This window comes from Tursiops truncatus, chromosome 12 (assembly GCF_011762595.2).
Source record: "Tursiops truncatus isolate mTurTru1 chromosome 12, mTurTru1.mat.Y, whole genome shotgun sequence".
Classification (NCBI taxonomy): Eukaryota; Metazoa; Chordata; class Mammalia; order Artiodactyla; family Delphinidae; genus Tursiops; species Tursiops truncatus.
The window spans coordinates 38308577-38322521 of NC_047045.1; the positions used below are offsets into that span (position 1 = coordinate 38308577).

The 13945-nt window shown below is 36.1% G+C and overlaps 1 protein-coding gene across 4 annotated transcripts in view; it reads right to left on the reverse strand.

Moving 5' to 3' along the window:
• The window catches only part of PDSS2 (decaprenyl diphosphate synthase subunit 2), a 267116-nt gene that overhangs the window by 252390 nt on the left and 781 nt on the right, over positions 1-13945 (reverse strand). The gene's annotated exons all lie outside the window — the stretch shown is intronic.

The window sequence follows — 13945 nt, forward strand, 5'->3', positions numbered from 1 at the left end:
CTAACATACATTCAATATCAAGAAATTATTTAACATATCCTATGCAATAGTTAAAGTTATCAAGGATGGAAAAGATCCATTCCAGTTTTTTTTCTAAGTTGCCCAGGTACATCCATAAGTATTTTTAAAATTAGGTTAAAATACTGGGGCCAGGACCACTAACCTCTAGATGTTCATTTCTGGGGCTCCTTTCTATGTACTCATAAAATTATACCAGGCACACTTTATTGTCATATAGTCATACTTGTTTTTAATCATGGGTACTACGGAATAAAAAGTACATGAAAAAATAAATAATATTTAAAAATAATAGAACTACATAAAAATGCTTTTAAATAAAAGCTTTGTTAGTATTAGTCCTGTGAAACTGACACTCCTTTAAATACACAGTAACATAAAAGAAATAACCTAAAGTTAGAAAGAAATGTTGATGAAGATTTGTGAAACCATTTTTATTGAGGATAAAATAAATTTCATTTATTTGGTGATATTTAACCATTTAAGATATAGAAAGCACCTGTCACAAAGCCCTGTAATTCACCAGGGATCGAATCCATGTTTTTTAGGACAATAAACTGGAACAGTGAAAAACTAAGAGCGTATTAAAATTTCAATTAAGACAATGGCAGTGAAAAAAGAAAAGTGAAATTATGCATACTGAAAATTAAGAGAAAAAGCTTTAAGAGAAGTTTGGAGATACAATATGATACTGTTGGGAAATAGATTTTTTTCTTGAGAAACAAAAATTTGTACAAACACAAAGTAGACGCTGGCAGTAAGGGTGGGAAGAAAAATGAATAAGTGACTAAAACCATTATGTATGCACAAACTTGGAAACCTCAGGGAAAATTCAGCAACTCTTGAATTTTCTCTCTCAGTACCTCTCCTTCATTTCCAACACTAATAAATAAATAGCACAACTCCAATGATCGGAGTATCCCTGGAGAATAATAAACCATGCAGGTATTATTATTTTAAAAATATTAACATCACCAATTTGGAATAATACAACTAGAAACTTCCAGAACACTTTTGAAGATTCTCTTCTATTTTACCTTCAATTTTTCAAATTTGGCTTTTTAAAAAAACAAGTTGAATTTTTATTCAAATACTCCTTTCTTAATAAGAACACATTTTAACAGTCTAGTGGTTGCACACGGGCTTTATTTTCCTTTAAAAGAATTTCAATGACCTACTCTACCCTTCTTCCACCTGGTAATTTGTACTCCAGCACAGAGGAGAAAGCCAAGATATAACTGACAACCTAGGACATAGTACATTGACTCTTGAGCAACACAGGTTTTAACTGCACTTATATGCAGTTCCACGTATATGCAGATCTTTTTTTCAATAGTAAATATTTCAGTATTACACAATAGTTGGCTGGTTGAATCAGCAGATGCAGAACCACATACTATATACAGAAAGGGACTATAAATTATCTGTGGTGTTTCAACTGTGGGGAGGGTGGGCACTCCTAACCCCTACATTGTTCAAGGATCTACTGCTTTTCAAAAAGTCATCTTCCTTTCTATGGAGTCCGCTTATTAACAGTGTTTTAAGTTCAGAGAAGAAAGAGGAATTTTATTCTACATAGGCACATAAGAAATATTTAAACTATAAACCACCACCTATCCCAAACAAACCAAAGGAATCTCATTAATGTCCCACACAAACTATCTTAGGAAGGGAGGAGTATTTCCCCATCCCAAGCCCCCTACAAGCAAAGACACACCAATGCAGAGAGAGATCATTTCTCAAGTGATTCACAGGCATTTATAAGGTGGCATATTGAAGAACACCAACGTGAAGACCAACGTACCTTCTGTTCCAGCAGGGCCTTTATTTATGGAGGAGTTGTGAAGTGACAAGTGCAAAAACCACATCTATTTTATTCATCCACTAGCTCGCACACTACCCTGCATAGGCATTCAAGAAATATGTCTGAGTAAAATGCCATTCAAGGATAGCAAGAGAGAAAAAGAATACAGCTGATGTAGACTCTTTATTTCCTTAAACTATAGACAGATATATTGAGAATTATCTACATTTAGTATAAGAATCTTAATGTATAAGGAGGCAACTCTGCCAATGCAGAGACTGAATAGTATGGAAGGTCATTAAGAATCAAGTGCTGATCAGTCCACCTACAGAACCAAGACAATGAAAGTGATGGTCTGGACAAGACTAGAAGTGAGACAATTCCCACCTGGTGGGACTTTCTTAGTTCATTGCCTTACAAAGTTGGAAGGTAGATATTAGAGCTACAAAATATCAGTTTATTACATATGTGATCATGCTTATTTTATATGTGAATAACATATATGTATTTTATATGTTTGTTTTGCATGTAACCATATTCTGGAGTATGGATTATCACTCTCAATGTAGCCTTGTGTTTATTTTTTTACTTTGGAACTCAGTGCTTTGTATTTACAGAAGAAAAATAATAAAGGAAAAGTCTAAAGCTAAAAAAAAAAAAGCCCTGTAATTATTAAACACTATAAAGAATATGCTCATGCAAATTACCAATGCTTGAAAAATTCAAAACACTACTGCTAAGTTTTTAGAATATGATAGAATATTCACTAGAAGTATCTCTAGCCTCACAATTGTGGAAACAAAACCAATTCAGTTTGCTAAAAAAAAAAAATCTCTGGAGCAAATGAAATAAACTTCCAAGGAGATTCCAAGAGAATGGTAATTTTTAAAGCTATTTTAAAATATCTGTTAAAATGAAGTTTCAGTGCACAAAAATAGAAAAAAATGAAAGGCTTTGAGAAGACTTTGGTGAGTCACAGGAAGAAAAGCAAATCCAGCTGCACTCCATAAACTAAAGATTTGTATCTAGAACTTCGGATAAGTATTAAATCAGAAACAACTATCTGAATAGTTAACATCTAGTACCCATTTTTAAAACCTACTCTAGGGTAGCTATTCTTGGGAAAACATTCATTAAACTCTTAAAACCACAAACACAGATAAATAAATTTTGGTAACTAAAGAACGTCCAAGGTGTGTAAAACACATACACACACACAAGAAGATTCTGAATCCTATAGAATAAAGAAGGAACAATTATAGAATACAATATTGATGAAAAGCATTTGGCAATACAGCAGTAATGAGCAATATGAGAAGAGAGATGTGGATGTTTGAATCCTAATTCATTAGAATCTAACCACAAAGAATTAAGTATTATAGCACTTAAGAACCTACAACCAACTTATCTTTATTAACTGGGCCCAGAATTAAGAACACAGACTAGTCAGTACTCCTCAACCTTGAGTAACATTTGGAATATTTTTAAAGGGTAAAAATTCAGTCATCCAGTATTGCCTTAAATGATTTTTATTAAAATGTTATTTAAATATGTATTAATATAAAAATTATAAACACTGTATGGTTATGGTTCTTAAACAACTAAAATAAATAAAATTACAAATTGAATACAAAACTTATTCAAAGTGGCATTAATTTACTATGACAGGTGATGGTACTTGACTTAAACTAAATTGCAATTCCCAGTAATGAAAATGGTTCTGACCGTCTGGGGCGGTTCTTTGGAATAAGGGAATCCTATGGTAAAGATGCTATTCTCTCACCACTATTCTCTATTCGAACTATATGAAACTTTTATTTATTTAACACACTGCTTTTACCAGGTCTCCTGACTGGGCCCACAAGATTCTCTCTTAACTCTTGACACAAGAAAAAGATTGGTGAGGAGCATACCACAATCATTACTAATCACTTTAGTGGCTTCTAGAAAGGGCTAAAGATTTGGGTGGGAGGGACTACAAATGAAATGGACTCCCTGAACCCAAAAAGCAATGAGAGGAGCCCAGGGGAGGCTAGGTCTGGTGGTAGCAGTTAACTGCCAGAAGCAAAGTGGGCATGGTGACTCTCACAGGCAGCAAGGTGGATATTGGGAATATTAGGTAATCTCAGGCTTCGTTGTGATAGGCAGAAATCCCTGTCTATATTTAATTGGTCAGATTCAAGAATTCAAATCAATAGCCATCCCACTAAGATGTTTTGATTTAAATAACCAAAAACAAACAACTCCAGGTCTAGTGAACAGAGACCTCTCTGAGACGCTACAGTGGAGAGTCTTGGCCTCTCACTCAAATCTAAGACCCACAGTTCTTAATGAAGAGGAGGCCAAATCCCTCTGGAAGATTTTTTTCCCGAATGCATCTCTGGCCATTACCCAGGTAATGATGAGTTGGCAAAAGGAAAATACCCAATCCCCTTGAGGATTATTACCTACTAGCTCTGAGCGAACGTTAATTAGTAGGAATTAAGAATACCACTGGTCCCATTACTAAGGCATAACTTTTCTGGGTAAAGTTCTGGGCACTTCTCTAGAGTGCCCAGCTGTCCAACAAGTGCTTTCCACATTGTCCAGTCAGAACTTGCACGTCTCCCAGCTCTGGAAGAACTCTGACAGTTGTACAGCTTATAGCGCCCAAGCATCCTATGTGTGTGCTGCTTAGTTTTCAGTAACAGATTCAAGTGGGCACCTTAGATTTCTGAAGCCTTTCTGTGCATGCTCTCTCCTCTTCTGCATTCTGTCCCACAATTTCCAGCTGCCTCAGCCTCCCCCAGATCTGATCCGTCTCTTCAACTCAGCAGTGCCAGCACCCTGTGCTTGAGTTCCCCCTCTCTGTGCTGCTATTTGGAAAGTACCTCTCAGCAGAAAGTCAGAGTGATCACAGCTCTCACCTCATTTGTTTTCTCACTCACAGGGATCACAATCCTGTGCTCCCTGTACTCTAAGCAGAATATAGTTGTTTCATATATATTGTATCCAGTTTTCTATTTGTTTACAGCATATTATTCTAGCTTAGCAGAAGCAGACATTTCCAATCTATCCTTTTTACCTCGTCTATCCCTTGTTCAGCATACCCCAAACTACTACTTCCCTACACTTTGCTAGGCAACTCCTTGTGGCTTATTTTTCCCTGCCTTGGTCATTTTCCTCCCATCCAACACAACCCAACTCTTACATCACCTTAACTTTGGAAGTCTTCAATTTTCTCTAGAGAGAGATTTTTTCCTCTTTCTCTGCCTCTACAGCATATTGTTCACACATACTACAGCATATATCTCAATATCCTCTATTTGCATGTCTCCCCACTAAAATGACTTTCTAATAATAACGGTAACTGCTAACATGTGACTACTTTCTACATTCCAGGTACTCTTCTAAGTACTTTGCCTATACTTGCCCATTTACTCTTCATAAAACCCTAAGATATAGGTACTATTATTATCTTCACTTTACAAATGAGGAAACTAAGGCACAGAGAGGTAAAGTAAATTGCCTGAGATCCCATACCTTGGCAGTGGTAGAGTCAGGATATGCATCTAAACAGTCTGATTCCAGAGCTCATGCTCACTATACTGCCTCTCACGAATTCCTGAAGGGCAGCAACTATGTCTTATTCTTATTTGTATATCCATGCCCAGAGCACCTCAAATATTTGTGGAATGAATTAAAATTTATAATTTTCTCGAAGTCTTCCAAGAAAAAGTCCTTCATAAGTAATGTAGGCTTTCAGTACAGTAATTACAGAACTGAATCCAGAAAGGGTCTTTCATAAACATGGGAGAGACTAAAATTAAATTTCTAATAATAAATTCAAAGAGCTCTAAAGAAGTTTACCATGCAGAAAAAGACTAATAAGGTTTTTTAGGTAGCTAAGTAACTAGTGAACTCAGTCAGGAACAAAAAGTCTCTACCCAGGAATCAATACCCTCTAAGAGAGAGACTAAATGTCATAATTTGTCTCCAATAAAGGCATACCAAATTGATCCCATCTATCTAAATCTAAAATAGAGATCACAGTTTTTCCAAGGCAAAAGTAAAAAGACAGACTATTTAAACAAAAATTTAATCCTCAGAGCCAAATCTGTCAAGAGTAATCAATGAACACAAAGCCACATTGCTCAATGGACTTAGCTATGTTAAATAACAAGAATTTAACCAATTCTATATGGAAAAAAGTATTGTTATTATCTTTGAAACAATTAAGTGTCCTCCATATGTTTATTAAAAGCTCTTAAGTTCTTGACAGTAGATAGTATATGCAGTGAATTTATAAAAGCTAGAAGTACTTAAAAATAATACTGATTTATAGAAATTTAAGTGACTAAAAATAAAAATATATATTTTGCACAAATGGATAATTACATTTAATTAGCAAGATAGTAATGGCCCATAGGGTTCAAGCTGTACTGGGAGAAAGTGGGGACTGATGCACTGTCACTACCTTCAACCTCTCCCACACTACCCATCCACATCACATACCTGGACTTTGACATCATCCTACATATAATATACCACTGTCTAGCTTGGACAGGTCCACAATCCCTCATTCAAAGTTCTTGAAACCAAACGTCTTTCAGAATTTGAAATTTTTCGATTTCAGGAAGGTGCAATTCACCCAGCACTCCAGAAAAATCTGGGGCAGCACCCTGTAATCAAACACATTAATATTTCTGTAGCAAAATGCAAGAATATTCACATTAAGTGGGATAAAGAAGACTATAAATGATCTCACATCAGTTCAGGTCAGATTTATGAGTCTAAGAAAACATTTTTTCTGAGCTTTCAGGATTTTTAAACAGTAGGAAAAGCATGATAGATTTGTACTATCAATACATACTGCATTCAATCTGCTCATTCCCTGCCTGAGAAATGACAATAGCTCCCTTAGCTGCTATGTTCAGTTACAACACTAATTTCTACTAGTCCAGAACTGGCAACACTTTTGGAAATCATTTAGCCAAACTTTCTACTTCACTGCTTGGGACACTACAGCCCAGAGATGGAATAACTTGCCTAAGGTCACACTGCTACGTACTGACAGAGATGAAACTGGAACATACAAGCTTCCTGTCTCCTAGGCTTACTTACTGGTTTGTTCATCCATCCATCCATCCATCCATCCATTCATTCTCTCTCTTTTCAAAGTGATTTATTTTAGCTTTTCAAAATAACGAAATAATGATAGACTCACAGAAAGATGCAAAAATAGTACAGTCTTCCCTAGGTATCCACAGGGGCATTGGTTACAGGACCCCCTGAGGATACCAAAATTTGTGTTGCTCAAGTCCCTTTTATAAAAGGGCGTAGTATCTGCATATAACCTATGTGCATCCTCCAGTATACTTTTTTTTTTTTTTTTTTTGCGGTACGCAGGCCTCTCACTGTTGTGGCCCCTCCCGTTGTGGAGCACAGGCTCCGGACACGCAGGCTCAGCAGCCATGACTCACGGGCCCAGCCGCTCCGCGGCACGTGGGATCCTCCCGGACCGGGGTTACGAACCCGTGCCCCCTGCATCGGCAGGTGGACTCTCAACCACTGCGCCACCAGGGAAGCCCCAGTATACTTTTTTTTTTTTTTTTTTTTTTGGCTGCATTGGGTCTTCGTTGCTGCACACGGGCTTTCTCTAGTTGCGGCAAGTGGGGGCTACTCTTCTGCGGTGCGCGGGCTTCTCATTGCGGTGGCCTCTCTTGTTGCGGAGCACGAGCTCTAGGCACGTGGGCTTCAGTAGTTGTGGCTCACGGGCTCTAGAGCGCAGGCTCTGTAGTTGTGGCGCACAGGCTTAGTTTCTCTGCAGCACATGGGATCTTCCTGCACCAGGGCTCGAACCCATGTCTCCTGCATTGGCAGGCGGATTCTTAACCACTGTGCCACGAGGGAAGCCCCCAGGGAAGCCCCCAGGGAAGCCCCCTCCAGTATACTTTAAATCATCTCTAGATTACTTACAATACCTAATACAATGTAAATATCATGTAAATAGTAGTAAATACAATGTAAATGTTATATATAAATAGTTGCCTGGCTCAGCAAATTCAAGTTTTGCTTTTGGGGAATTTTTTTCCCCCAAATATTCTCAATCCATGGTTGGCTGAATCCACAGACACAGAACTCGTGGTTAAGGACTGACTGTATAAAAAGTCCTTATGTATCTTTCATCCAGCTTCCCCCAATATATAGCTGTAGTACAATATCAAAACCTAAAAATTAACATTGGTATATTATTGTTAACAAAACTACAGACCTTATTCCATTTTCAGCACTTTTCAAAAACCTGTATTCATTTGTGTGTAGGTATATACTGTTCTACACAACTTTATACCATGTATTGATTCATGTACCTACCATCACAATCACGATACTAAACTGTTCCATCACCACAATATACTCCTTTGTATTTACACTCCTCCCTGTTCCCCACAGTTTATGACTTAGTAGCCACTAATCTGTTCTCTATCTCTATAGTTTTGTCATTTTGAAAATGTTGTATAAATGGAATCATACTTTTGAAATTGACTTTTTCCTTAGTTGTGGTAAAATACACATAAAATTTACCATCTTAGCTATTTTTAAGTATACAGTTTGGTAGTGTTAAGTATATTCACATTAATAGTTCATTTCTTTTCATTGTTGAGTAGTATTCCATTGTATGGTTGTACCACAGTTTGTTCAACCACTCACCTTTGAATGACATATGGGTTGTTTCCAGTTTTTGGCTGTTACAAATAAGGTTGCTACAAGCATTCATGATAGGTTTTGATATAAGTTATTATTTCTCTGGGATAAATGCTCACAAGTGTGATAGCTGGGTTGTATGTTAAGTGTATGTTTAATTTTATAAAAAATTGCCACGCTGTATTCCAGAGCGGCTGTACCATTTTTACATTCCCATCAGCAATGTATGAGAAATCTAGTTTCTCACCAGGACTTCATATTGTATTTTTTATTTTAGCCATTCTAATAGGTTTGTAGTGGTATCTCATCATGGTTTTAACTTACATTTTTCTAATGGCTAATAATGTTGAACAACTTTTCATATGCTTACTTGACATCTTTAAAGGCTCTTTTTGCCCATTTCCTAATTGTATTGTTCGTTCTCTTACCACTGAGTTTAGAGAGTTCTTTACATATTCTGGATACAAGTCCTTCTTCAGACAGTGATTTGCAAATGTTTTCTTCCTGTGGCTAACCTTTTCATCCTATTACAAGGTCTTTTTGCAGAGCAAAGTTTTCAATTTTGATTAAGTCCAATTATTATATTTTTTCTTTAATGAACTGCATTTTTGGTTTCATGTCTAAGAACTGTTTACCTAGCCCTAGGTCCCAAAAATGTTCTCCTATGTTTTCTTAAGTTTTATAGTTTTACATTTCACATTCAATTCCATTTTACATAGACCTTTCTTTTTAATATGGTGTGAGGTTTAGGTCAAGGTTCATTTTCTTGCCTATACTGTCCAATTGTTCCAGCAGCATTTGTTGAAAAGACTATCCTCCCTCCATCGAATTGCTTTTGCACCTTTGTCAAAAATCAATTGGGTATTATTTGTGTTGATCTATTTCTGAGTTCTCTATTCTGTTCCCTCAATCTGTCTATTCCGCTGCCAATACAACACTGTCTTGATCAATTAAGCTATATATATTAGGCTTAACATAAGGTAGAATGACTCCTCCCACTTTCTTCTTTGTTTTTTTTTTTCAATATTGTTTTAGCTATTCTAGCTCCATTCATGCTGTTCATTTTACTTTACTGTACTGCTTATTCTTGCTTTTAAGGTCCTCCCTATGCCTAGTAGAGGTATGACAGCCTGAGAAAGAAGAAAAAAGAATCAAGAAGAAAAAAAATTGTAATATAGTACCACCACTCTAAAACACTACCCATGTAATTTCTATCCATCTATCCCAATCACATCCCAGTTTCTTCATGAAAGGTCCTCTACTATTCCAGCCACTTTAATTTTTTTATTTTTGTTACTGAGGTATAGTTAATGTACAATAGTGTATGTTTCAGGTGTACAACATAGTGAATCACAATTTTTAAAGGTTATACCCCATTCACAGTTATTATAAAATATTAGCTATATTCCCTGTGTTATACAACATATTCTTGTAGCTTATTTATTTTATACTTAGTAATTTGTACCTCTTAATCCCCTACCCCTATCTTGCCCCTGCCCCCTTCCCTCTCCTTACTAGTAACCACCAGATTGTTCTCTGTACCTGTTAATTTGTTTCTTTTTTTGTTATATTCACTAGATTGTTTTATATTTTATTCCACATTAAGTAATATCATACAGGGTTTACCTTTCGCCAGGCCACTTCAGTATCTCTAAATGCAATAGCTAATATATCTCTACTACTCATTAGTAACAAGTCATTTACCTCCTTTTGATATTTGTAAATATATTTGTGTCCAACACAATGTCTATTCTCAAAGGACATGGTCCATGTTTTAGAATTCTTTATATTCCTCCATAAGCTTTAACAAACATTGAATTAAGGATTATTTATCTAATTGGAACTTACAACACAGAGAAACTAGAACATGTATAACAAGAGTAAAAAATTAGCTAATTGCTACATTGTTCCTAGTAATAAGATCATTATCTCACTAAATCTCAAGATTTTAAATTTAATCTCATTTCTCAATTAAATTGTTATAAAAGTATACTTCTAGGCCTTTTTCCTTTTTCTTGGTGAGATAACTTAGGTAAAGAAAGAGAAGGTAGTGAATACTGAATTATGGTGATTTCCTTTTTTTCTCCTTCTGTTTGCCAAAAATGTCACTATACATCTAAATTTTAAGGCCATAAGATATGATTCACCCCTAATATATCAATACCATGTATATCTACCCAAAAAGTAAAATGACCCAAGGGATTAGAATGTTGATTTAAGTAAATAATGTAAAATGGAACTAGTAAAAGAATTTACCAAATCCAATTTCCTATGGTCCTAACTATATTAACTCTATGGGGTATTTGTGTCCTTTGGATAGCATCCTGAGAGGCTCTCTCTCTTAATTATCAATGCTTTCTTTGCTCACAAGATTTCAACAAAGTAAGGTGCAGTACGTGAAACAATATAGCTGCTTAATCCATGTTTTTTAGCTATAATTTACAATAACCACATTCTGCCTACCCTATGGATCAGATGCCTGCTTCTTTGCTAAAACAGATATATGCACAACCCCCTCCCCAAAAGTTTTTTGTTCATTAGCTGCCTGTGAGTTTAGACTGTTTAAATAATTTAAATAAATGTAATAAAACTATATGCAGATTAGCTCCTCCTTTTCTTACAAAATAATCTATATATGTTACTACAACTTTGCTGAAACTTACTATTTTGTTCCTCTTCAATTCTTTCACTGTAATATGGGACTAGGCAGGCAGGGTAGGCTACATACAGTCAGGGAAGTTTCAGAGCCATCAGTCTTACAAGCTTTCATCTAGGGTGTCTCTGGTGCCCTCAGAAGGAATCTTCTCTAAGACCCCAAATGATGCTCTGACATTTAAGTAGACGAACTGCAATTCTCAGAATACATACATTAATAAGGCTCTTTCTAGTTCTGCCCTTTTCACTTCAACACTTTATTACAGAGACTACAATATGCATCTGCACAATGTAATATACAGTCCAGGAGGATTGGAGCCAGGAACCCCCACAGATATGAAAATCCAAGGATGCTCAATTCTCTCATATAAAATGGCATATAACCCAAGGCACATCGTCCCCTATACTTTAAATCATCTCTAGATTACCTACAATACCTAATACAATGTAAATTGTATGTAAATAGTTGTAAATACAATGTTAATGCTATAAAAATATTTGCTGGTGCACAGCAAATTCAAGTTTTGTTTTTTGGAACTTTCTGAAATTTTTCTTCCCCTGCATATTTTCGATCCACACTTGGTTCAGTCTGTGGTTGTGGAACCTACAGATCCAGAGGGCTGACTGTACTACTACAACCTCCACCGCTAACACTATCATTCCCATTACATACAGAAAAACCCACTATTTGATTAGCAAAAATTAAGACACTTCATGGTTCGTGTGTTGTGAGAACACAGAGTAACCTGAACTCAGCCACTGCTAGTGAGAACGTACACTGGTACGACCACTTCAAAAACAATTTACTATCTCCTAAAGCTGAACACGTGTGCACACGCGCCTTTATTCTCTCAAGACAAGTACACCAGGAGACGCGTGCTGCATATTCACAGCAGCACTTTTCATAGCACCAAAAACTGCAAACAACCCAAAGGCTGATCGAAAGAAGACTGTGGTATATTTACACAGTAGGATTTTACACACCAGTGAAAAACTAATGAAGTATAGTTAAACATAACAGGGATAAATCTCAGAAACAATGTCGAATTTAAAAGCAAGTCATAAAGGACTGCATGCAATAAACTAGTATATTTATAAATTTCAAAAATGAGCAGAATTATACACATTACTATTTAAGGAAACACTCGTGTAATTTCTGAAGGAAAAATAAACACAACACTCAGTAGAGTGGGGATCAGGGAGATGGACCAGTGAAGAGAGAAGGTTCAATAGGATTGATAAAGTTACACTTCAATTGGGTGGTAAGCTCATTCGTTTCATTAATAAGCTTTAAAATATATACGTATGTGTGTTTTGAGTGTGTATCATCTAGAATCTCTGGAGAACTAACATTCCAGCTTCAGGACAAGTTTAGCCTACTCATAAAATGACATTCCTGATAACTGGGAATGATGCCAAGAAATAAAATCACTCTACTATTGCTATTTGGTAACTAGTAACAAAGAAATAGCAAGTGTCTCATAAAAAATTAAAGCAAGAGGATGAGCAAGGGAAGTGAGGGTGGCTATAAAAGGGCAACGTGAGGGATGCTTCTAGTGATGGAAACGTTCTGCATCTTGACTGTATCAGTGTCAATATCCTGCTTGGGGGGAGAAACTGCATAAAGGGTACATTGGCTCTCTCTGCATTATTTCTTCCAACTGCATGTGAATCTCCAATTATTTCAAAAGTGTTTTTTTGTTTTTTTTTTTAAAGAAAACATTTTTTAAAAAGATAATTTTTGTCCAGGATTTCTCCACCTTGGTACTACTGACATCTTGGTGCACCTAATACTTCATTGTAGGGGGCTGTCCTGGGCATTGTAGGGTGTTTAACAACATCCCTGGCCTCTACCTACTAAACACCAGTAGCATGCCCCAGTTGCGACATCTCCATACACTGCCAAATGTTCCCTAGTGGGCAGACTGCACCATTTGAGAACCAATGCTCCAGTCATAAAAGTGAAGAACTGTGGAAATATTCTCAATTGAAGAAGACTAAAGAGACATGACAACTAAAGTAATACCTCATCTTAGGCTGGATCCTGTACTAAAGAGGAAAGAACGCTATAAAAAAAACATTATTGGGTCAATTAACAAAAGTGGACTATCAATGGTAGATTAAATAAAAGTACTGTATCAATATTAAAAGTAAGCTGATTAATGTAGTTATGTAAAGAATATCCCTATGCTTATGAAATGAAGTACTTGGGGGTAAAGGACCATGACATATGCAATGTACCCCAAAATGATTCAGGAAAAATATATCTGTGTGTGTGTGTGTGTATGTATTCTGTTTACATATACATGTGAATAGTATACGTATGTATGTATACCATAGGTGAATATGATTATAAAGTATGTTCTTTGTATTATTTTTGTTCTTGCAAATTTTCAGTATGTTTGAAATTATTTATTAATAAAAAGTTGGAGTTTTTAAAAATGGAACCAAAAGTTGTGGTCCTTAAAGTCCTAATGGCAGATTTCACAGTAGTAGTTCAGCATAAGTGACAAAAATCCCGAGGGGAAAATGACTACTGACTAGATAAATTCCTACTTCAAGCCTGAGACAAACGTTGCAAGTAACTAACTTTCAGCCTATCTCCCCCTCCCCATTCTTTTTAGAGGTGACCTCTCGAATAATGCGGAACCAAAAATAAACCTATCCCACTTTTAAAAGACTATTTCTAGGAAGCGACTCAAACCCACATCCCTACTCGATTTCTCCACAAATCACTGTGACTTCACCTTCAGTAGTTAAGAAGCAAAAACGCGAAAAGCGCAC